At 49.5% G+C, this 25,205-nt stretch overlaps 2 long non-coding RNA genes across 4 annotated transcripts in view; both read left to right on the top strand.

The window, feature by feature from the left end:
• LOC122206568 overlaps positions 1 to 13,329 on the top strand; it is a 51,719-nt gene extending 38,390 nt beyond the window's left edge. Inside the window, exons 3-5 of one of the 3 annotated variants that reach the window (XR_006196514.1) lie at positions 9,754 to 9,851; positions 10,865 to 10,945; positions 12,739 to 13,329. This is a non-coding gene — a long non-coding RNA (uncharacterized LOC122206568). The remainder of the gene's footprint in view (positions 1 to 9,753; positions 9,852 to 10,864; positions 10,946 to 12,738) is intronic. The other 2 variants (XR_006196515.1, XR_006196513.1) reach the window with 2 other exon arrangements.
• A 909-nt stretch (positions 13,330 to 14,238) lies between these two features.
• On the top strand, positions 14,239 to 15,797 carry LOC122206570. The gene is made up of 2 exons (XR_006196516.1): positions 14,239 to 14,514; positions 15,567 to 15,797. It is a non-coding gene; the product is annotated as an uncharacterized LOC122206570 (long non-coding RNA).
• The last annotated feature ends 9,408 nt before the right edge of the window (positions 15,798 to 25,205 follow it).

The raw sequence follows: 25,205 nt of genomic DNA, 5'->3' as shown, positions 1-25,205 counted from the left end.
GAGTTGGAGCCCCATGTCGGGCTCTGTGCTGACAGCTCAGAGCCTGGAGCCTGTTTCAGATTCTGTGTCTTCTTCTCTTTCTGACCCTCCCCTGCTCACACTCTGTGTGTGTGAGAGAGTGTGTGTGTGTGTGTGTGTGTGTGTGTGTGTGTCTCAAAAACAAATAAATATTTTTTAAAAAGAAAAGAAGAGAAAAACACTGATAACACAGCTCCCAGGACATGGTACATGAGCGCGTGTGCACACACACTAAAAGTTAGATGATGGCACAAAATAGCTTTTGGAGGGCTGATGCAGGCAGTGTGGGTGAGGGCCCACAGACTGGTACTGGCAGTAAAAGTCACAGTTTGGAGGAGGGAGAGGCCACCAAGGGCAGTAGGGATCACTGAAGACTATGGAGAGAGGAGAGGCATTTAATGGATGGGCAGGTGTCCGTGGTGGGAGGAGCAGGAGAAAGATACACAGGGTGGAAATTCAATGGCAGCAAATAGATCAGACTGGTTTACACGGTGCTGGTAACTTCTATCCTTCCATTCACCATCCCTGTAAGCAGGCCTGCCCCTAACATTTGCGGGGCATGGGACAAGAGTACAAATAAAAGCCCACAAACAAAATTTCTAAATATTTAAGAGGTACAAATCAAGTGAACAAATGTAAATAAGATAGATCCTATCCTCTTACCTTGACAAATCCACTTTCAGAATGACTTTGGAGTTTTGCACTGGAACAGGGTGGGGCCGCCCCACCTCTCACCTACCCACCTTGTTTCCACCAGCAATTCCTTTCTGCTCTGCTCTGGCAGGGACACCTCCGTGGCCCATGTGTGCAAGCCCTACTCACACCCACAAACAGCCAACCCTTGACAACCCCTCAGGTCTGAGGGTACGCGCACTTGAGCTCCGCCTGCCCAAGGTTGAGGGGGCAGGAAGTCTAGGGTCACTTAGATGGGGAATTTGGGGGGCGCCTGGGTGGCTCAGTCGGTTGAGCGGCCGACTTCGGCTCAGGTCATGATCTTGCGGTCCGTGAGTTCAAGCCCCGCGTCGGGCTCTGTGCTGACAGCTCGGAGCCTGGAGCCTGTTTCGGATTCTGTGTCTCCCTCTCTCTGACCCTCCCCTGTTCATGCTCTGTCTCTCCCTGTCTCAAAAAAAGTAAATAAACGTTAAAAAAAATTTTTTTTAAAAAGATGGGGAATTTGGGAAATCAGTGAAGCCCTCAGTTCAGGTGCAAAATTTAAGGAACACCAAAAAATTCAGTAATAAATAATATTTTAACACAATATTTTAAAAATCAAATTAAATGCAAAATATTCATAGTAAAATATCAAAATTTTAAATAAAGACAGGGTCAGTATTACTGTTTTTGTTGTTACTACTGTTTGGGCTTTTGGTTTTTGTCTTTCCCTTCCTTCCTGCCTGCCTTCCCTCCTCCTTCCCCCTCCCCCCTTCCCTCCTTCCTTTCATTCTTTCTCTTTCTCTCTCTCTCTCTCCCTTTCCTCCTTCTTTGCCTCCTTCCTCCCTTCCTTCCCTCCTTCCCTCCCTCTTTCTTTCTTTCTTTCTTTCTTTCTTTCTTTCTTTCTTTCTTTCTTTTTCTTTCTCTCCATTCCTCCCTTCCTCTCTTTCTTTCTTTCTTTCTTTCTTTCTTTCTTTCTTCTGCCTCAGATATCTGTATGGTTTCACACAGCACTGGGCCAGGAACCCAGGGCATGGTCTAGAAGCAGTGTGGAGGGGACCATGCAGGTTCAGGGGAGACGCATCCCATGGACTTTGTGCCGTGGAGGCTCAGCACTGGGTACCCTCTTGCCTAGAGCCTAAGGGTGATATGTACTGTGAGTTCCTGACCAGCAGCTAGCAGAGGATCTGACATTTAGTAGGCCCTCAGTAAATGCTTCTTGAATAAGCTTGAATAACTTCTTAAATAACTTTTCTGAATTGTCACAGTTATATTCATTACAAGGTTACTTAGTGAGCTGGGTTATAGTCACTCTCAACACAGTATCCCTGTTATCGGGCATGTTGGCTGGGTCAGGGACATGAGTGAGGGAACAGAGGCAAGGAACCTGTCAAGACTCAGAGAAGACTGACCTAGGATCCTAGAACAGTTTTGGGCAGCAGGAGGCAAGGCTGTGGTTGAAGAGAGTGAGCTCCAAAAAGAGGAGATCCAGGGGAGACGGTGGCCAGGAGTCTCAGCGGCTCGGCCGGAGCAGAGTTCTGAAGATGGTGAGGTGGGGTGGTGGTGGAATAGAGACTTCGGTGGGGGAAGTGGGGTGAGGGAAGAGTGGACTCCGGGAGAACCAAGGAGCAGGCCAGGGAGTGAGCAGGAGTGGGATGCAGGGAAGGTAACTATGGAGCCTGGCAGGAAGAACACAGGGTCTGGAAGGAGTGGCCGGTGTTGTGTGTTTCTGCACAGCGAATAGGGGCCTGAGAAAGGGGGAGTAGAAGCCCCAGAGTGGGGATCCCAGAAGCCAAGAACAGGTCAGTTCCTCCAGAAAGGTTCTGGGCAGCCCCCTCCTCCCTTCCCGGACTCGGGTTACACACTGGTGTTTCCTATTTCAGGCCCTAAGCCCTCCACCACGTCCTCCCTCCCCCTTGCCACTCCCCCCTCCCATTCCCCAGGGAGGGACAAACACACTTGATATATGAAGTGTTTCCACCTCGACTCTTGGGAATCCCACAAAGGCTTCAGTGTGTGGCGGCCCCTCCTCCCTTTCCACTCCCAGCCCCTCCCCTCCCTCTGTCTGGGAGTCTGGGAATGCCTCTTTTTGGGGTGGGGGGAGGCGGCAGAGAGCAGGAGGACAAGCAATGGGTGTGGAGGATTCTCGTCCTCTCCAGCCATGCCCCCCACAGCAGGCGGGCGTGGGTGAGTGTTGGGGGTACCCGCTGATGATCCCTGGTTTCTTCGACTTCTCACCAGGGCCAGGCTCCAGAGGTGAAAGTGGTGGGGGTGGTAAGGGGTGGGGGGCTTGGCTTCTACATTTGCCTCTTTGCCCACCTTGCCCGCCTCACTCACTTGCTGCCGAAGCCCCCTCCCACTGGTCAGGGGAGTGTTGCACACCCCGCTCTCCTCCACACGGGAACCCAAAGGAGAAAGAAGGCACATTCAAATGCACTCCAGGTGCCAGGCATTGTGCCAGGCCATTGTACCATAGTCATCTCAGTTTCTTCCGGGCAGCTTCTGAGGTAAGACAAGTGACGTTGGAGGCAGTACATCAGTCACGGTGTTTAAGACCATGGACTTGGGCGGCAGGCAGACCTGGGACCAAATCCCAACTCTTGGCCTCATGAGTGGGGCACGTTTCTATACCCCCCAAAGTTTCAGTTCCCGATCCCTAAAGGAAGAGTAGAAGGCTTTCACAAGCTAGTTACAAGCGTTAAATAGCAGGGGCTCCTGGCTGGCTCGGTCAGTGGAGCATGCAACTCTTGATCTCTGGGTCGGGAGTTCAAGCCCCACACTGGGGGTGAAGTTTACTTGGAAAAAAAAAAAAAAAAAGAAATATTAACTAAGATATTGTGCATGAAGTACCTGGCCAGTGGAATGTAGTAGATGCTGACTGGTAGGGGGCGGAGCAGCCCCTGAGCTTTCCACTCCCCAGCAAGTCTCCTCTTGGAGGGCAGGAGCCCTGGGCCCTATGGAGTGGGCTTGGACCCCGCAGAACGAGGCCAGGCAGGGGATATGGTGTGCAGGAGAGAACTCCCTTCCAGTTCCTGGGAGCACCCTTTGGAAGTACAGATGGCACTCTTGACTCCAAAAGAGCCTGAAGTTGGGGCGCCTGGGTGGCTCAGTCGGTTGAGCGTCCGACTTCGGCTCAGGTCACGATCTCTAGGTCCGTGAGTTCAAGCCCCACGTCGGGCTCTGTGCTGACAGCTCGGAGCCTGGAGCCTGCTTCAGATTCTGTGTCTCCTTCACTCTCTGCCCCTCCTCTGCTCACGCTCTGTCTCTTTCTGTCAAAAATAAATAAACATTAAAAAGAAAAAAAAAAAGAGCCTGAAGTCAGGGACCTTGAGGACACAGATGTCCCACCTCCCATCCCCAGGCAGTGTGTGGGGGGGAACCCCCCCAACACAGTGGGTGGTCTCTCTGGCACTCCTCCTCTGACTCCCGGAGAAGCTGCCGCTGGCCCTGGGCCACACCAGCCACTCACAAGGCCCAGTCACACCACATGTGTCCAACACTCGCGTCTTCCCCACACAGCGTCACAACAAAGAGTGGAAATGGGCACACGTGGGGGTTTGGAATAATGTTTCACACGTGAATGAGTGAGCTTATGTGCCGAGCACAGGTACGAGACACCCATGTGGGGCAGGGGCGGGGGGGGGGGGGCGGTAAGCTTTGGGTACCTGTACATTGCATCTTATCTACACGTGAGGGGGTGCCTGTGTACATACACATTTGTACTCACACAACTCCTAGCCTCACCCTGGGTTCCCCGGGGGCATGTGTGCGCCATGTGCCAGGTTGTGTGTGTGTGTGTGTGTGTGTGTGTGTGTCCACGTGTGTGACTGCATGTCAGACAAACTCCCTGGAGCTGGGGCTCTGCGGGAAGGGTCAGACGGCAGTCTGAGACACTTTTCATGTGTCAGGCAAATCAGGCTCCCCTTTCAGGAAGCCTTCCCAAGGAAAATAAACTAGCCCAGCTCCTGGGGCAGACGGGGAGGGAGCTGGGGATCGGGAAAGAGAGAAGGGATGGCTGAGCGTGGAGGAGGAGGTCACAAAGCAAGGCAGTCAAATGACACCCCTCTGGCTCCACCCTATGACCCTATTCTGATCTCTGGAAATTGTCTTCTTTTCACTTTGTCCTGGGAGAGGTTTGTCCTCTTTCTCCTCTTCACATCCTTTTTTTCTCTTCTCTGTCTCTCCTGCCCTCCTTTCTTTTCTCTATAAGTTTATTTATTTACTTTGAGAGAGCGAGCAAGTGAGCACGTGAGTGTGCATGCACACGCATGCACAGCGAGGAAGGGGCAGAGAGAGAGAGAGAGAGAGACAGAGAGGGAGAGAGAATCCCAAGCAGGCTCCATGCTGCCAGTGCAGAGCCCTTCAAGGGACTCCATCCCAGGAACCAAACCCCAAACCGTGAGATCACGACCTGAGCCAAAATCAAGTCTGAGGCTTAGCTGGTTGAACCACCCAGGTGCCCCTCCCCCTGTTTTCTTCTCTCCCTTCTCTTTCATCTGCTCTTCTCCAATTTCTCCCTCTTCCTCCCATCTCCTACTACTCTGGCTGCCAGCCAGTCACCTCTGCTTCTCTCCCACCTCTACAGAAGGGGCCAAAACTATGGTGTACCAATGAGAACAAGTGGTCAGAAAATCCCCATCAGGAGCAGTACAGGTGTAGCAGTCGTTGGAGGGTTTTTTGTTGTTTTGTTTTGTTTATATGGATTGTTTTCCACTTTTGTCTTTGGGTGCCAGATTGGCTGCAAAGTTCTCTGGCTGTTGCCTTCAGCTATGGAGGGGATCTTTTATTTGTCAACTGACTAATTGACTGCATCATTAACCATATGTTTATTAAGTACCCTGTTAGTGCCAGGCACTGTTTTCGGCTCTAGAGCTACAACAGTGGGCAATAAGCAGAAGAAGCAAGGGGACTCTGCCTCACAGAAATTTCACACTGATACGGAAGTCAGAAATTAAAGTGACACACATAACGTAAACTTAAAACAACCTTGAGGGTTACAGACAGAGGAATACACATATATATACGTGTTGTGACAACCTCTAAAGGGGGAAATGACATGATCAGAAAGATGGGAAGGATTTGCTAAGGAAGTGATTAGCCTAGATTTGCAGAAAAAGTAAAAGTTAACCAGGCTAAGGAGTGGAAGGGATTGTGAAGTGAGACAGATTATTGGATTGTAGTAGGCAAAGGGAACTGTATGTGCAAAGGCCCTGAGGCCAGAGGGAGGAGAGGGAGTTAGGTCAATTTGTGCAATTGAACTAAGGCCTGTGTGGTGAGGAGGGGGAACTTGAATGGAGCTGGGGCAACAGCCTGTACAAATCATGCACACTCTCGTAGGCTATGTTGAGGATCATTCATCTTGACAAAATGCCAAAATGCTTTGTAAGTATCATGTATTTTGTAACTTTTTGAAGTTAAGAAAGTATAAATTCATTAAGACTTTTAAATGAGTATATATTTTTTCATACAACAGCATCCATACATATTTGAAAAACATTAACACACAGACCTGGTGGGAAAATTCTATTCTACAGGTGATGCTTGGTCCACATATGGAATCCTCAGGGACACCCAAGTTGAAGGTCACTGTGCTGGGGAAGAGAAGCAAGGAAGGGATAGAGACTCACCCCAGTACGTTGCCAGGCCTAGGTTCAATAGAAGAAGGCAGGCTGAGCCCAGCTCTACTCCTGGAGAGTCTGACCTTGGCCTCTGCCACCCCCACCATGTGCTTCGCCTCTAACAGCTGAGCTGGCTTGTGCTTGATGGGTGGAGGGGCAGGCAGGCGGGCAGGGGATGGGAGAAGGATGAGACAGCTGAGGAAGAAAGAGAGAAAGAAGGAGTAGTATCCTACTCGAAGCGTGGCCTTGGACCCGAGCGTCAGCACCACCTGGGAACTTGCAGGAACTTCAAATTCTCAGCCCCCACTCTAGATCTACTGAATCAAAATCTCTGAAGTGAGGTGGACTTCATGGCATTATATTTTAACAAGTAACTCCTAGACACTGTTAAAGTTTAAGAACCAGTGATACAGAGGGCATCACTGGTGGGGGGTACTCGGCTGAATCAGTGAAAACAGGACTTGAGTCTTCCATTCAGCCATCCAGCCACCGTCTATTGCTGGGTACTCCATGTGACCCAGGCGCTTTTCCCGTAAGTCTTTCTGATGGAAAGGTGCTGAGACGGAAATAACACAGCTCCCTCAGGCCTAGTCCCGGCTCTCAGCTCTCCCGGGTCACTGTCTGACCTCTTGTTCTGGGGTGGAGAGTACCGCCCCCCCCCCCCATCATGGCCCACATGTGTAGGGTGAGGGAGGGGAAGTGTCTCAGGAGGGATGTCAGGCCAGGCTTCCTGGCAGACCCAGCTGTCCTTTCCAATCCACACTGCCCCCCACCTCCCAGCTCCTTCCCAAGGAGCACGCCCAGCAGCTGCAGGAACCACCCAGCCTGGCCCAACTCTAGCCCCAGTGTCCCCCAGCTCAGGGGAAGTAGAGTTCAACCTGTTCTTCCCTGATGGGCCCTCCCAGACCTCCACAAAGGGACCCAGACCCACCACAGCTGGAATCTAGGACATCCCTGGAACCCTTCTCTCCTTCCCCACAAATCTCCCCTACTTGAGGGTATTGGGAAAAGCTGCCACAAGCCATGTCCTCACCCCTGTGCCCCTGCCTGAGCCCCAAACCCAGCTGTCAGCTCCTCAGGTCACAGCCCACCCCCACTGAACGCCATCCCACACTGTGGGTGGGATCTCATCTCCACACAGGCCAAGCAGCTGGCTGGACCACCTGCCTCAGGAGAGACCAAATGGAAGGCGGAGAGGAAGGGCAGGGGTGGGGGAGGCTCTGAGGGAGAGGAAGCAGGGGTGAGAGGGCTGGGGCCAGGAAGTCTAGTATGTTAAAGCTGAAAGGGGTATTAGGAATCAGCTAGTGCAGCCTGGACATTTCACACCCCTCCCCAGGACGGGAGAGATAGTTGGGGCATCCCTACAGAGAAACGTGCTCTCCCCCAACTGACTGTAGTCTACTTTATTGTTTACCCTCTTCCTCTAGGAGCTTCCTATAGCGAACTCCATATTTCTTCTCCCCTATCATTCATTCTACTACTCCTGACTGCCCATAACTGGTACTTGGTTCATTAGCTTGTCTCATAGTCGCCCCATGTCCATAATTTTTTGTATCTTAGATGGAGATCCATCAGCAGACTGGAGGTTTCCTAAGGACAAAGGCTATATCTCTCGTCCTGGAAAACAAATGATGTCTCCCTTTCACTAGAACACAAGTTTCCTGAGAGCAGGGGCTGTATCCCGTCTTAGACTAGGGTTCCCCAAAGGCAGGAACTGAGCCTCCAGAATTTTGTGGGCCTCCTACTCACCTCTCTGATTCTGTTCCACAGAGATAGCCCTTGTTTAGTTCCTTAGACATGTGGCCTGGAACCTAAAAGCAGTGAGCCCCTTGGACAGGAGTACTCACTTCAGAGGCTATCTATGCCTGAAATGGCTGGTGCCATTTGGAGCCACTGGGGCCAACACTTTGCAGGCATGACCTGGGAATTCTCAGACAACTGTTCCCATTCCTTGCCCATCCCAAGATCCTAAATTTTTGTCAGAGTAATTATAAGGCTTGGTGTTCTATGGTTCCTGTCCCAGCAGCCCTCCTGGGAAGTTCTCTGACGTTTTGAAGGGAGCTCTACCTGAGCTGGAGACCCTGTGAACTCAGGGACTGTTGTGGGGTTGGGGGTGAGAGGAGAGGCCTTCCTTCCTCCTGTTTGCAGAGGCTTCTGGGGATGGCTGAGGCAGATGACCCCTCTCCAAAGCTCCCAAGGCCCCAGCCCTTTATTGACTTTCCCTCTCCCATTTGCCCCATTCCCTCCTCACCATCTCCCAGGATGAAATTCAGCAAAGGCACCAAGCTAACCCTCACTCTCACAAAAAAAAAAAAAAAAAAAAAAAAAGGGGGGGGTGGTGTTACCCTGAGTGGCTCAGCCTGTTAAGTGTCAGACTTTGGCTCAGATCATGATCTCATGATTTGAGCCCCGCATCAGGCTCTCTGCTATCGGCATGAGCCTGCTTGGGATCCTCTGTCTCTCTCTCTCTCTCAAATGAATAAACGTTAAAAAAATAAAAAGCTTCCCCCAAAAATAAAGCTAACGTTCTCTATGGAATTGGTCCTAGAGCCTTCCTCCCTGGCCCTCAAAGGGGTTTCTGGGATTTCTGTCACAGCTCCCAAGCTACCAAAGTCCTAGTTCATTCTGGAACTTTCTGGTATTATCACCCTGAGCATCCAGCAGCCCCAGCCCCAGCTGGAGATGTGCCAGTAAGTACAATGAGACCTCAGTTCTGTCTCAGAGGATCCTGCCACGGCCTCTTTCCACACTGTGCTGGGCCATATAGTGTACAGGGCACCTTCATACATGTTATCCTAAGAACACACCTGTGATGGGCTGGCTAGCACTGCTTCCTCTTCCAGTCTCCATGACACAGGGTTAGAGCTTGCCACATTACACTCTATTCGTGTATGTGATAACCCCACACCACCCCATACTATTAAGGATGAGCTTCTAACGGTCAATGTCCTTATTCACTTTTAAGGCCCTGGTCACTAGCAGAATATGTGGCATATAGTAGCCATCAAGTTTGTGGGACGGATGGATGGATACAGAGACAAAGGAACATGATCTGTACAACAACCCTATAAGACACATAGGACAGACCCTATCCCAATAAAGGAAGCAAGGCTCCGAGGAGCTAAGAAATGTATCCCAGGCCCCACAGCTAGTCTGTAGAACGGGGACCCCAGGCCAGGCCCTTTGTTTCAGTTTCAGTGCACCACCCTATCCGCAGTGCTAGCTTGGAACTAAACCCAGGCCCCCAGACTCCCTACACCCGGAGCACTGTGTGTGGCTGCACAGGTCACACACTGCACCACTCCCGGAGGTGCTCTTCACGTTACTAAATGGCCACTCCTGGAGCTGCTGCAGGATGTGGCCCCCGTGGCTGCCTCCCCACTCACTGCTCAGCCCTCTTTGTGCACACACTCAAATACTTAAGCCAACAGGAATTCATGACCTCCTTCTCTTCTCCTGCTGTAAGAGTGCCTGCCAGCGAGGAGCTTCTGAGGGCAGGTGAGGATCCCTGAGGAGTACACAGCACCCCCTCCCAGCACCACCGTGTGCCTCCCGCCTCCCCAGGTAGGAGCACTTCTGTGGAACCTCACCGCGTCCCCCACCCCCCCCCCCTCCACAGGCCCCTTACCTGTGCCCACACCCACCCCTCCACACTCGCCTCCCCACACACATGTGCACCATGCAAGCCAGGCACAGGGCCCCAGATCTCCAAGCTCCTGATGGAGTCTCAACCAAGCAGGGGGCTGAGGGCTGGGGGCCGCCTCCTGCAGCAGAGCCCCGTCCCCCTCCACTCGTGTGCAGGGCCCTGGCCCCTCCCGGGGAACAAGGCTGGGATTAATAAGCGGCGCGGCTCCCTCCCCTAATGGGCTCCAGCTGCACAAACATTCCCAGAATTCAGAGCCTGCTCTGTCTGGGGCGGCCCAGGCCTCAGCTCCAGCATTCCTGGCCCCCTCCCCCTCCCAAGCCTGGGACAGCTGCTCCGGAACTCCGGCAACTGGCTGGGGATCGAATCCCAATCTGGCTTTTCCAGAGGTGGGGGGGTATTGGAATGACTGGGGGTGGGGTGGAGTGGGGAGCAGAGGAGGAGGGAAGAGGTGAACGAACTCTGAAGGGACGTCTCAGTTCCCGCCCTACCCGCCCCTCCCCCTCGGCTCTGTGGCCCGCCCCTCCCCCAGCACTGCTTACCCTCTTAGCAGTAGGTACCAGGGGCCCAGCTCAGACTTACCTAATTTGTCTCACCAGGCGGTGCCCTTGGCTGGCAATGCCCAGGAGGAGGTGACAGGACAGAGCTGGGAGGAAAGATAAACATCTCCCCTTGTGTTTTAAGAGATCCAGCTGTGTCTCAGATGGAATCTATGGCCTGGCAGGAGCTTCATTCAAACAGATTCTTATCAAGACGGGAAGAGGGGGGTAGCAAAGGGAGCAGAAAGAAGAAGGAAAGTGGGGTCCTCACCCTCCCATTATCCTCTCAGGGAGGGACATTTAGGGACCCAGAGGCAGGAGTTCTAAGTACATAAAGATGTGCCACGTTGATGACAGCTCTGAACCTGTCTTCTCTTTCCCATCTCTGGATCAAGGGCCAGAACGGGTCATTCGGCTGTCCTTACCCAGGTGCCACCAGTTTAGCTAGTTTGTGGGACACCAAGGGCTGAGGCCAGGTGAGGAGTCTTGTGACTTGACTTTGTGCCAGGGTCCATCTGACTGGGGGGACTGGTGGAAAGCATAGGTGACCCTAAAGGAGGTGTGTGACTGTCCATGTGTGCATGTGTATCGATGCCCAAGCCTGAGCAGCTGTGTTAAGTGGCACTGCTTGACATGTTCGGAGCGCACACACCTCATCTGCCTTCTGTATGTCCCACATCCATTAGGACAGGCTGCCTGCTAGCCACCCCCTCCCCTGTTGGAAGTGTCCCTACGTGGGGCTTGTGCTGGAGAGAGGCTGAGAAGAGAAAGAATAGTAAAAAGGAAAGGGAGGTCAGAGAGGGGAGAGCCCTGCGGGAGGCCGTGTAAGCAACAGAGGGCACCAGTTTGGGAGTTGAGAAATGTGGGTGCTGGCCTCACCTCTGCCATGAACCAGCTGGGGCGTTTGGACAAGTCACTTCCCTGACCTGGGCCTTAGTTTCCTTATCTTGAATATGGGAAAGTTAGACTAGAGTGTCTTCTGAGTTCCTTCTTAGATTCCACTGTCACTAGAACTGGGTTTGGGGCTACAGGGAAGATGCCCATCTCCTCAGACCTGTGGAGAAATGGGCTCTGGGCAGGCCACCAAGAGCAGTCAACAGGGACTGCATGGAGGGTACCCAAGTCTCCCTGGAGAGGCAATCCAGAGGAGGGGAGTGATGGCAGTTTCTCCCAACTGGCAGTTCTTGGCGGCAGTCCCGTGTGAGGGCAGAGGAGGGCCACTGAGACAGGGAGCATGGGGTCAGTCACCCTCTCGCCCTCATGCAGCAAATATACACGTCCCCTCTCCTGCTGAGGAACATAGACCTCTCTGGGTCTTTGTCCCCACGCCCGCTTGTGTCACATCACCTGCTTCCTCCTGGGCCCAGCCATTTCTCCATGGAGGCACAGACGGATGGCTCTCTGACAACGTTGAAGCCCCTTAATTCATTACTGTACATGAGTCGGAAGGAGTGCGGTGAGACCTTCTCGCATAAATGGAGAAACTGAAGGCCTCCGGTTAGAACAGGAAGTTAGGAATTGAACCCCACTTAGGATTCTCTCCAAGAGAGCCTCATTAGTCATTCGTCTGGCATTTAGTGAACAACTATCCTTCACAGTTAGCCCTGCATTAGAAAATGAGGAATACAGAGAAATAACATTTCTCCCTGGGGTATGATGTTAGAAAAAACAAATTCCCCCCCCCCCCCCCCCCCCCCCCCCCGCCGAAACAAAGGTAGAATTGGAACCAACCCTAGGTTGACCCAAGGAAACAGTAATCGACATGCAGTTGGGTTTCAGAGCTGTTGATGTGGGCACTGGAGAAACAGTAGACCAAGACACCTGAACCTTCTAGGTGGAAGATTATAAAGCTGAATTATAAAGCTGCAGGTATTTCGCAGGGACACTGAGGATTTTAAGAATGAAAAGAAGGAAAGACCGTGGATGCAGAACTTATACCCTCTCTCCCCCATCCCTCCCTACTTCTTTCAGTTATCTATTGGGTGACAATCCACCCCAAACTGAGTGGCTTAAAACAACAGCAATCTTTTATGTGCTCACGATTCTGCAGTTGGGGCAGGGTTTGGTGTGGACGGCTTGCCTCCGCTCCCTGCAGTGTTGGCCGGGGAAAGTTCAGCTGGGCCTGGAGCATCTGAGGTGGCCTTACTAATGTGTCTGGTGCCTCTGCTAACGTGGCAGGGAGAGATGGGGGTGCTTCTCTTTCCTGCCTAGTCTCTCATCCTCCAGAGTGTCTCTCTCCCTCTCTGAGTAGCCTCTTTCTCTCCTGCAGCGTGCTTCCGCTTCACATGGTGGCTGGCTTCCGAGACGCCAAAGTGGAAGCTGTGGCGGGCCTCCTAAAACCTACACCTGAACCGTCAGGACATCAGTTTTACTGCATCCTATTGATCAAGGCAAGTCAAAGGCCACCCAGATTCAAGGAGAGTGAAAACTAGATGAAAGGCTCCGAATGGAGAAGGCATTTCTTTGCAGACCGTCCACCACATTCCCCTCCCTGTGCTCCCCTTTGTTCCCCCTGGCTCACTGAAAGGCACTGTCCTCCTCCCTGGGCTGTCATCCTTCACCCCTGCTTCTAATCTGTGCCCAGGTGCTGTTGTTTCTGCTTCCGAAGCATCTTTCAAATCATTCCCACCACCGCTACTGTCCTCTCTTACCTAGAATGTGCAATAGCTTCCTAGAAGTTCTCCGTTTTCCACTCTTGCTTCGTTACCATGTTGCTTTCCACACTGCAGACAGAGAGATCACCTATGGGGGGCTGGTAAAGTGGGAGACGGACGAGCCAGGGAGACCTGTGCTTCGTGATACACCTTTTGGTACCATGTGCGTACCTTTCCAAAAACTAAAATGCCTTTAAAAAGAAAAATTTTTTTAATGTTTATTTATTTTGAGAGAGAGAGAGAGAGAGAGAGAGAGAGAGAGAAAGCATGAGCTGGGGATGGGCAGAGAGAGAGGGAGACGCAGAATCCCAAGTAGGCTCCAGGCTCTGAGCTGTTAACACAGACCCCGATGCGGGGCTTGAACTCACGAACCATAAGATCTTGACCTGAGCCAAAGCTGGACGCTCAACCCACTGAGCCACCCAGGTGCCCCTAAAATGCCTTTTAAAAATGGATTCAGGGGGCGCCTGGCTGGCTCAGCCAATAGAGCATGGAATTCTTAATCTCAAGGTCATGGGTTCGAGCCCCACATGGGTATAGAGATTACTTAAATAAATAAAACTGAAAAACAAACAAACTTTAAAAAAAAGAACTGGATGGGGGGTGCATGCGTGGCTCAGTCGGTTAAGCGTCCAACTTCGGCTCAGGTCATGATCTCACAGTTTATGAGTTTGAGTCCCTCATGAGGTTCCACACTGACAATGTGGAGCCTGCTTGCGATTCTCTCTCTCCTTCTCTCTCTCTGCCCCTCCCCTGCTGGCGCACTCTCTCCCTCTCTCTCAAATAAATAAACTTAAAAAAATTTTTTAATAAATAAAAATTAAAAGAACTGAAAGACTTTAAAAAAATCGGTTCAAAGTCAAATTTATTAATAGACAAAAGAAACCAAATCCTCACTGTGTCATTTTTCTCCTGAAAACCCCTCAGTGACGGCCCACAACACCTTCAAGTTTAGATTCCTTAGCAGAGCTCACAAAGCCCTTCAGCATCTGCCCCATCTAGCCCCCACAGCCTCACCCCTTCCCACTTTGCACTCTGCGCTCCAGCTGAGCGGAACATCTCTGACCTTCCTGCAGTTCCTTGAAAGCACCATTTCCTCTTTTGCCTTGCAAGTTTTACACAGGCGGCTGCCCACAACACTCTATTCATCATTCAGGTCTCCGCTTAGATATTGTTTCCTCCAGGAAGTCTTCCGTGGTCCATAAAGTTGGGGTTTGACGCCTCTTCTGTGAATTCCCATAGCACCCTAGACTTGACTAGCACTGTGCTCATCACTCTGTGTTGTAATTACCTGGGGTTTCCCCTCGCCCTCCCACTAGAACATACCCTTCCAAAGGAACAGGAACCAAATCTGCATTGCTCACTGCTGCTTCCCTAGCACCTTTGCAAAGGTACTTTCTACATACTGATGGAAGAAAGGAAGGGAAGAAGGGAAGAAGAAAGGAGAGGGAAGGAGAAGGATAGGAAGTTGGTTTAAAAGCTGGAACAGCTCAGGATAAGACCAGGATTCAACTATGTGGATGGACCTCATAGCCATTAGATACAAACAAGGGAATTTTATATTATTTCATTGCTAGAAGTTCTTGAACAGACACAAGTAATTGATTGTGATAGAAGTCAGAATAGTGGTTGCCTCTAGAGCAGAACTCACTGGAAGAAAGTGTCCTATATCTTAAACAGTGTTTATGTGAGTGTTGACACATGTAAAAATTCATTAATCTATACTTAACATGCACTTTGTGCATTTCACTCTAGGTTATATCTCAGTAAAAATAGAAAGGGAAGGAAGGGAGGGAGGGAGGAAAAAAGGGAGGAAGGAATAATGTGGGCAGATAGTCACATAAATTGCCTAGTTGGTAACAGTGATAAAGGAGTTATCATCTAGGATTATGATACAGAAGTGGGATCTGGGATCTGGGCAGAAAAAGGTGTGTGTGTGTGTGTGTGTGTGTGTGTGTGTGTGTGTGTACGCATTATGTGCTTGCAAGTGAGGAGCCTGGTTTCCACTGAAGGGAGGAAAGTAATCCAAAAAATGTTCCCATCTCTTCTTCACACATCTATCTGTCCCCTCTCTCTCCAAAGCCTCCAGTGGTTTTTTATAACTACAGCATAAAGTCCGGGCTCCTTGACCTGGCATTAAAACGTTCCACTATCTGCCCCCTGCCTACCTCCGCTTCTCGACTTCTCTCTTTTGCCTGGTGCCTCTCTCCCCAGATCTGCCATACTTTGCTGCTCTCGTGCACTCCTTACCTGTGTCGGTTCACCAATCCATTGAGAGGTCGGCTATCATTGCCCTTTGCTTGTGACACTCCTACTCACTGTCATGGGATTCACTGCTCCTCCAATCTTTCCTTTCATGGCACTTTGCTTGTAGCCAAATAGCATGTAACTTGACCTCTTGCAGATCACAGCTATTTATATATATGTTTCTCTTCTTGTCCAGAATGTCTCACATGGGTGTAGGCAGGCCGCCATCCCTCAGATTGATTGACTGATAAACCCTCCAGAAGGCAGGGACAAGATCAGTGCTCAAACCTACAGCTCAAGCTCTCAACTCCTGTCTGAATGTCAGGACCACATCTCCAAATGCTTACCGGATATCTTCTGCTTGAAGTAAATGCGTTCAAAACTGAGTTTATTACCTTCTTGTAATAAACAGAGAAAATCATGCTCACCAAGTATTCTATGTGCTCCCCTCTACTGTCCACACTTCTGTAGTTAGGAGAGGCCATAAGACTGGTTCTGGCCGATGAAATGTGCATGGAAGCAACGTACATCATGTCTGGGCTGGGGTAATAAAAAGCCCTGTACACAATTCTCTAGTGTCTCTCTCTCCTCCTGTCATGTAACTGAGGACGTGACTAAAGGAGCCATGTGTTTGTTGTGGGTGGTGTGGCTACAAGATGGTGGAGCTTGGATCCCTGAGTGACCGTATGGAGTCGAGACCCCTGTGGACCACATAGGACCTACAGTATGAGTGAGAAAACAAAACACATCTTTGTTTCATTAAGCCAATGAGATTTCGAAGTTATTAATTACTGCAGCATAATCTACATGATCCTAACAGATTCTCTACTCTCAGATCTGCATGTTATCTTTATTCCTTCCATTGGTGAATGATGGCTCACCCATCCAATTATCCCAGCTGGTAACCTCAAGCTGCTTCCTCCTTCACTTTCCTTTCGATTTGACAGACAGTGCTTGGGCTAGGCCTCATCTGACCCCTCTCTTGGATCAGAATCAGCATCCTGCCTGATTTCTCTGACTTTAGGCTCCTCTTTCCAGGCATCCTCCTTATTGCCTCCAGAGTTCTCTTTCTAAAACACAAATCTGATCACAGTACTCACTGAGCTTAAACACCTCTACCTGTTATTTCCTGTAGGATAAAAACGAAAAATCTGAGGCTGGCACCAAGTACCTTGATTAGTCAACCTACCTTGCCAGTCTCCCCTGCCACCTAGTACTCTTGAGATCTAGCCACATTGGGAGCGTCTGGGTGGCTAAGTCAGTTGAGTGTCCGACTTTGGCTCAGGTCATGATCTCATGGTTCATGAGTTTGAGCCCCACATAGGGCTCACTGGTGTTAGTACAGAGCCCACTTCGGATCTTCTGTCCCCCCTCTCTCTGCCTCTCTCTCTCTCTCTCTCTCTCAAAAAAAAAAAAAAAAATCCAGCCACATGGGATGACCAGTGAGTCCCCAAACATACTAGGCTTTCTCGGCCTCTCAGTACAGGTAAATGTAGATCCTACTACCTGGAAAGCTCTTCCTTCCCTTGTCTTCCTGGAAAACTCCCACCCCTTTTTCAAAAACCCAAATTAAATGTACTCTCAATGAAGCTTTATTCATAAAGCCAGGCAGAATTATTTTTATCCCTCTTTTGTGTTGCTCAGAAACTCCAGACCTTCCTCTATTTGCATTTATCACTACATTTTAAGAATCCATTTACAAGTTCTCCTCTCCCACTAGGCTGGAAGCTCTTCTGTGGTAGAAATGGTATCATTCATCTTTGCATTCCTAGGGGCAAAGCAGGTAGAAGTGTATTGAAAGAATGAGTGAATAAGTAGATTGATCAAGGAAAGAATTCTTTTATATCTGTCTCTTACTGTTTACATCATCTGTACCCTAGAATTTCCTCAATGTGCAGTACATTGGTTATCTATTGCTGTGTAAAAAAAAAAAAAATTTTACCCAAAACTAAGTATTTTTATTTAAAAAATTTTTTAAAAATGATTTTAATGTTTATTTTTGAGAGACAGAGACAGAGTGTGAGTGGGGAAGGGTCAGAGAGAGAGGGAGACACAGAACCTGAAGCAAGCTTCAGGCTCTGAGCTATCAGCACAGAGTCTGACGTGGGGCTCAAACTCACCGACTGCAAGATCATGACCTGAACCAAAGTCGGACACTTAACCGACTGAGCCACCCAGGCGCCCCAATTAAAAAAATTTTTTTTTAACGTTTATTTATTTCGAGAGAGAGAGAAAGCACACACACATGCTCATGTGCAAGTGGAGGAGGGGCAGAGAGAGAGTGAGAGAGAATCCCAAGCAGGCTCCACACTGTCAGATGGAGGCAGACACAGGGCTCAATCCCACAAACGGTGAGATCAAGACCTGAGCCAAAATGAAGAGGGGGACGCTTAACCGACTGAGCCACCCAGGCGCCTCTAAAACTAAGTTTTTTTTAAGATTCTTGGGGGTGCCTGGGTGGCTCAGTCTTAATTAAGCATCTGACTTCGGCTCAGGTCATGATCTCGCGGTTGGTGGGTTCAAGCCCTGCGTTGGGCTCTGTGCTGACAGCTCAGAGCCTGGAGCCTGCTTCAGATTCTGTGTCTCCCTCTCTCTCTCTACCCCTCCCTCGCTCATGCTCCGTCTCTCTTTCTCTCTCAAAAATAACATTAAAAAAAATAAAGGTTTTTACAAAATGTTTATTTATATTGAGAGAGAGAGGGAGGGCCACAGAGAGAGGGAAGGAGAGAGAATATCCCAAGCAGGCTCCATACAGTCAGCCCAGAGCCCGACGCAGGCGGGGCTTGATCTCTTCAACCGTGAGATCATGATCTGAGCTGAAATCAAAAGTCAGATGCTTAACCGACTAAGCCACCCAGGGGCCCCTAGAACTAAGTATTTTGAAACAACAGGCATTTATTATCTTGCAGTTTCTGTGGGTCATAACGGCGAGCACAGCTTAGGTGGGTGCTTTTGGCCCAACAAATCGCGCGAGGCTGCAGTCAACTGCCAACTGGGGTTGGGGTCTCATCCAAAGACTTGACTAGAACAGAGTGGGGGGAAGGGAATCCGCTTCCAAACTCACTGACATGGGTGTTGGCAGGCCTCAATCCCTTACCACGCAGGGAGGAGATTACATAAAGACGTGAACACCAGGAAGCAGGGATCACTGGGGGCCAACCCAGAAGCTGCCTACCACATGCAGTCACGCAGTTTTTCCACTTTAAACGACATGAGGAAAAGAGAAGGACCAGAGAAATTCCTAGTGCAGGATCTTGAGCCAGCCTAATACCTTTGAAAGCAAAAATCCTAACCCCTGAGATGGAGTCAACAAAAATTTTACCTAGCTCTGATGAAAATGGATGTATATGTGTGTATGCACACACCCATGCATTTGTGTACCCAGAAGTCCTGAGAGGAAGCTAGTCATTTTTACACACGTACGGTAAATGGCAGAGATTGAAATCAAGGACTTTGTATGGTGACCCTGAGACAGAAGGCAGGTATGGTGGTCCAGAAGGAAGGGCATGTTGAGATAGAAGAATGTCCCATTCTGCTTTTCCCCCTAGACTGAGAGTCAGCAGACGTAGGATCTGGACTTGACGTGGTGCAAAGAGACTGTGGGATCCCAGGGCTATTTGTTTAACCCTCCTGTTGCTCCACTTCTTTATCTGTAAAATAAAGGGGTTCGGTCATATGATTTTTTTAAAGATTCTTTTGTATTTTTTTTTTAGTGATCTCTAACACCCAACATGGGGCTTGAACTTACAACCCCAAGATCAAGAGTCACATACTCCTCCAACTAGCCAGGTGCCCCTAAATATTTTTATTTTATTTATTTATTTTTAAGATTTTATTTTTAAGTCATCTCTACACCCAGTGTAGGGCTCAAACTTACAACAGTGACATCAAGAGTTGCGTGCTCCACTGACTGAGCCAGCAAGGCACCCCCAGTCATGTGATCTTGAAGAGCCTTTTAATCTCTATTATTCTACAGTATAAGGTAGAGGTTAATAGATGAGCTCTGGTGTCAGACTACCTGAGTTCAGGTCTAAGTGATCACACTTACAAGCTGTTACCTTGAAAAAATTACTTAACTGCTCTGGTTTCCAGCCTATTCTTGGGAATAAATGAATTAATGCATGTCAAATACTTAGAATAATGCCAGATACATAGCAAGTACTTAATTAACTGAATTATTACCATCCATTTGTTTCAGTTCTCTAGTGCTGCATAACAAAGTACCCCAAAACTGAGTAGCTTAAAAGAACACCCATTTTATTATATCCCATAATTTTATGGGTCAAGAATTTGGATAAGGCTTGGTTGGGTGATTCTCCTGTTCCACAGGCATCGTTGAGGCTATTTAGTGATATTCAGCTGCTAGGTGGGCTGGTCTGGACGATTTAAGATGGTTTCCCTCACCTGTCTAGTGTGTCAGTAGGGATGGCTGAAAGGCTGGGCTCAGCTAGACATATTAACCAGAGCACCTCCACGTGGCCTCTCTAGCATGGTGGTCTCTGGAAAGCCTGACTTCTTAGATGGCAGCTCAGGAATCCTGAGGGTGAGGGTTCCCATGAACAGGGTGAAGCTACGTGGGTCTTCGTGACCCAGCCTGGGATGTCATGTAGCATCGCTTCCACCATACTCAACTGGTCAAAGCAGCCCATATTCAAGGTGAGGAGACACAGACTCCACCTCTCAATAGGAGAGCCAAATAATCTGAAGTTATGTATTATAGCCACCTCACTTTCTGACCCCCAAGGAAGTTTCTCATATGAATCCTACAGGGATGTCAATGGACCAACCTATCCCTCTTTCTCTGTCAAGGAATTCGGATTATCTCTCCCTTCAAGGCAACAGTTCACACTCCTCCCTAGAGATATGCATGTATACACTCACACATGTATAGCCACACACACACACACACACACACACGCGCACACACACGCACACAGTCACACAGGTCTGGTACATACATGTTGCCAAGGCTGCCTCCATTTGTAGCCATGTCTTAGGTCAGGGAGACCCCAAGTCCTGCCCTACAGTTCTTTACCAGGAAATTCACTGATTATTCCTACTCCTATTGGTGTGAAAGAGGGCATTAGTAGGGATGGGATCCAGTCATTGATTAAAAAGAGACCATGTGTGTGTATCTGTGAGTGTGTGTGTGTGTGTGTGTGTGTGTGTGTGTACATGGCTCTTGCTTCTGATTGGCTCAAGTCAGTAAAGAAATGAGATCTGCTGTTGAGAACGGGCAGGGGTGGCTCAGATGTGTGTTTCAGGGCCAAGCTAGCGTGAGATTGAAATTTTGCTGGGGCTCAACCCAAATCCTCACTTAGATCAGCCCTGCCACTCTCCTCTACACTCATCCTATGTTCCAGGCACGCTTTACTTCTCACTGTTCCCTGACTATGCCATGTTCTTCCATGGCTTTGCCCATGGGGTTCCTTTTGCACAGAAAGCCCTTGTCTTTTTCCCAACAACCACAGTGTCTGTCTTTTGTATCACATGGTATTGTGATCATCTGCTTATATGGCCACTTTCTTCAAGAGCAGAGACCATGCTCTATTCTTCACTGTACCCCCATGCCTGGCAAAGAATAGTTTTCAACACTGGTTGAACCAATGGCTGAATACCCAGCTATTGCTCCCAGATTCAGCAACTATTCCTCCTCCACATCTGTGTGCTGCCTGATTCCACCCCAACTCCCTGAGCCCCTATGAGAAGGGGCGAAGGTCTCAAAAGCTAGGGTGGAAAGTTGGGGCTGGATTCTTGAGGCCCTAGAGAGACTCTGCAAAGTCTCAGAAAACAGGAAAGGACATGGCGCTGAGCTGTAGAGGTGTGGCCAGCAGACCCAGAGGCACTCACATTCCTAGTGGGAAAAGCCAGAGAATCCTGCAAGGTTTTTCCAGTGTGGAAGAGGATGTCTTAAAGTTTTCAAGCCTCAGTTGAAATAGTCCGTAAACACACCTGGTTCTGCTGGGTTAAGTGTTAGGGTCTGTAGGGAATACTCAGACCTGGACCTGAGCCAGCACCTTCCTGGAAGATGATTCTGGCTGCTGAGGTGGGGGCAGGTGCAGCTGAGAAAAGAGGTCCCCTGGACCAGTGCTCCTTACACTTGAATGTGCAAACAAATCCCCAGGGAATCTTGTTAAAATGCAGCTTCTGATTCGGTAAGTATGAGGTCAGATCCAAGACTCTGCTTTTCTAACAAGCTCCCAGGTGTTGGCACTGCTAGGGGGCAGGGGGGTGGGTAGAAAGCAGATGGAATCACACTTTGAGTAACAAAGACCTAGAAAACTGGCATTAAGATCCAGACATTGAGGGCTCAGGGCTCGGGCCTTAGAAGGAGAGGCCACCATCAGCAATGTTACAAAAATGTTCAGGAGATGATGTAGGAGATGATATAGTATAAAGTCAGCCTGACCTTTATCTGGTATAGGTGCCAACCTTTACATTCTTTGAGTCTCTGACCATGACAGACATCACTAGTGGATTCCAGCACTATCTCCCATTAAACCAAGAGGAAGCCTCGGAATCCATCTTAACACAGTGCTCCTGGGTAGCCACTACCAAGCATTACAGCTGGCATGAGAAATGACCCCATTTGCTATTTCTGGTATTGTGGTTAAAAGTCTGACTGCCTGTACTCTTCTTGGGCTGGCTAGATGCCCTCTGAACAGCTGTTTCCACGAAATTCAGTTGCTCTAATATGCTGTAATTTGAGGTAAAGACAGCACTCATTTCGTAGTTCTTTTGAACATTAAATGCTATTATGAATGTATAGTGCTTAGCACAGTGTCTAGCACATAGAATGTCCCCTGTAAATGATGGCTACCACAAGGAGGCTGAAAGGATTGGCTGCATAATTGGGGGAGATGCGAGTGGTGAGGCGGGAGAGGAAAGCAAGGGAGAGAAGCCAGAGAGCTAAGAGTGGAGAAGGTTAGGTGGACAAAGGCTGTGCCAACCCTGGGAGGGCCGGGAGATTTCTAGCTCTCTCTGAATGGAAATGGGCCCCCTCCTGGCACAGAAGCTGTTTGATCAGAAGGGTTGCATGGCTCAGGTCATCTTGAGGTATCTGAGTTCAGAACTTCTTGTCAAGGAAAATTGTGAAAGACTTTGAAATGGTTAAAAAGATTACTCGGGGCGGGGGGGGGGGGCAGCGAAGACTACTGCGTGTCCTTGCAGGTTATCTTTGAGTTTTATTGTCTTTCAGTTATTTTACAACTCTGGCAACTGCAATCATGGACACTATTTTTGTCCATAAAATGTAAACCGTGTCTGGTGAAGATGTAACTGATATTACCCAGTGAATATTGCCCAGTTTTACATTAAGCAAATTTATTCCAACATTCTTTTTAAGTTTGCTTGTTGTTTGTTTAGAGCGGGCACAAACAGGGGAGGGGCAGAGAGGAGAGACAGAACCCCAAGCAGGCTTTGCGCCATCAACACAGAGCCTGATGCAGGGCTCGAACTCAGGAACGGCGAGATCATGTGAGATCATAACCTGAGCCAGATGTTTAACCAACTGAGCCCCCCCAGGTGCCCCAACACTGTCTTTTTTAACACTTTTATTTTTAAGTACTCTCTCCACCCACCATGGGGCTTGAACTCATGTCCCCGAGATCAAGAGTCACACACTCTTCTGACTGAGCCAGCCAGGCGCCCCTGTTTCAGTGTTCTTGATGGCCTAGATATCTTTTGGTTCTTTGGATTCTCCTGAACATCTTGCTGATTACTTCATTAATTGATGAGTCAAATGGAAATTTTGATGTATTTATTGTATCTTTGTATAAGAGTAATGATTCTGTCTGGTAGGAAAAAAAAATTTTTTTTAGCATTCTCAGCAGTGAAGATTGAGCAAGAAAGAGGCTTCCAGGACCCTCTGTCCTAGACAAGTTTTCTCATGTGCTCCAAACAACACATTACACATGTTAAGTTTATAAGGGATTATGTCCAATTTCATTACTTGTTTTATACTATCCAAATAGATACATCATGATTTGATATTTGAACACGGACACATTCTCAAACGCTTATTTAGAGAGCTTGTTTAACAAAACATTAAAAACTCAGAAGCACCACAAAAGTACCATCTATCCATTCATTTGCTTAAACTAGATGGTTGTCTCCATGTGGGCAGGGACTGAATTTGTGCCTCTCTAGAGCTTAGCAAGTTCCTGACTTGTGGTAAGCACTGAACACACAAAATACTAACTACTGAGCCAACGCAATGAACGAATAAGCTTAACTAGCATTTATTAAGCACTTGCTATGTGCCAGGCACTGCTTTAAACATTGTACTTGAATTAGTTTATTGAATTCTCCAACCAGTCTTGCAACGTAAGTATTATTACTATTCCCATTTACAGATAATGTACAGAGAGGTCAACACCTAACAAGGGGCTAAGCCAGATTCAGGCCCAAGGAGACTGGCTCGGAGCCTGATGTTGGACACCCGCTATGTGCCAGGCGTATTGCTAGGCTCAGGGAGAGAGAGAAAAGACTAAACACAGGCTCTCCTTCAAAGAGGTCATAGTCAAGAAAGGAATGACAAACAATACTGTGATGTGCTGTGACCATTGAGAACACAGTGTGGGGACAGGATTGGCCAGGGGTATGGCTGTCTGCAGAGGGGCCACCTGACCTCAGGGACATTCTGAGTCAACAGTAGTTAATATGTAAAGCCAGGAAAAGGGAAAGGCATTCAGGCCACAGGAACAGTACATGCAAAATCACGGGGCATGGTTGGTCTGAAAACACAAGAGTTCCAGAGGATGGCACATAGGAGTGTAGGGGACGACAGTGGAAAGTGAGACTGGAGAGCTAAGAGCCAGATCCAGACCTTGGAAAGCCTTCTGAGCTGAGTTGCTGAGGGAGGGAGGGAGTTGGGACACTCTTTGGAGGCCTTGTAGGATTTTCACCAAAAGACATTAAACCCAGTACACAGAATTCCCTTCAAGCCACATCCCACCCCAGAGAGTTCCCTAGGAGACCTAGACCAGTTGGGAAATGCAATAGGACTGTGGGTCACACCCAGCGCCACCTGGGAGCAGTGGCTGGGAGTACTCCCTCCCTCACACCCACAACTCCTGCTGCTGTGCTCACCCCCACACACAGCATGGCCACTTCAGGCCCACTCCCTGTCACATTCCCCCTAGAGGGTGAGGCCAGAGAGATGAGAATTAAGCACCCTCCCTTCTTACATCCCTTCCTTGCCCACCCTCTGACTCCACTATCCTAAGCAGCTGCAGAGCCTGGCACACCGTAGGCCCCAGTCAGAGGAAGAACGGGAGACTGGCGCTTCCTGGGGGGGCCAGGGCTCTGGGCTGTACCCTCCCCTCCCAGCGGGCTGAGGCTGGTGATTAGCTGGGTTAATTATATCCAAGCCATTTCCGATTGGCACAAGCCCACCCACCCACAGAGCCTGCCCAGAAGGCGTGCAGGCCCGGCCGAGGGTCGCAATGCCAGGGCGCCAGCGACCCTGGGAGGGGGTCCTGACCCTTGCAATGGCCAAAAGGAGGGTGGTTGTCCTCCCAGCTCCAGGACCTCCTGCCCTCCCCTCACCCCAGGCCTCCTTCTCAACACTTCCTACCCCATCCTCCCTTTTGCATGTCCCCGCACAAATCCCTTTCCTGCCCCTCCTCCTCCAGGTTTGGAATGAAATCATGGGGCTCTGAGTTCCGCACGAGGCCCCTACATAAACACTCTGATTGGGGCTAATTATAAGGGCCAGGTTGGGAGGCTGGAGCCTTCAGAAAGCTTGGCTCTCAAACAAAGGGCCCAGGGCTCAGCCCTCAGCCCAGGCCGGCCCCTCCCCAGGCTTCATTAGGAATAAGGAGGGTCCTGGGCC

Source organism: Panthera leo, chromosome E1, assembly GCF_018350215.1.
Source record: "Panthera leo isolate Ple1 chromosome E1, P.leo_Ple1_pat1.1, whole genome shotgun sequence".
Taxonomy (NCBI): domain Eukaryota; kingdom Metazoa; phylum Chordata; class Mammalia; order Carnivora; family Felidae; genus Panthera; species Panthera leo.
Note: the sequence above shows the minus strand (reverse complement) of the source record. Positions and strands in the feature narration are given on the sequence as shown.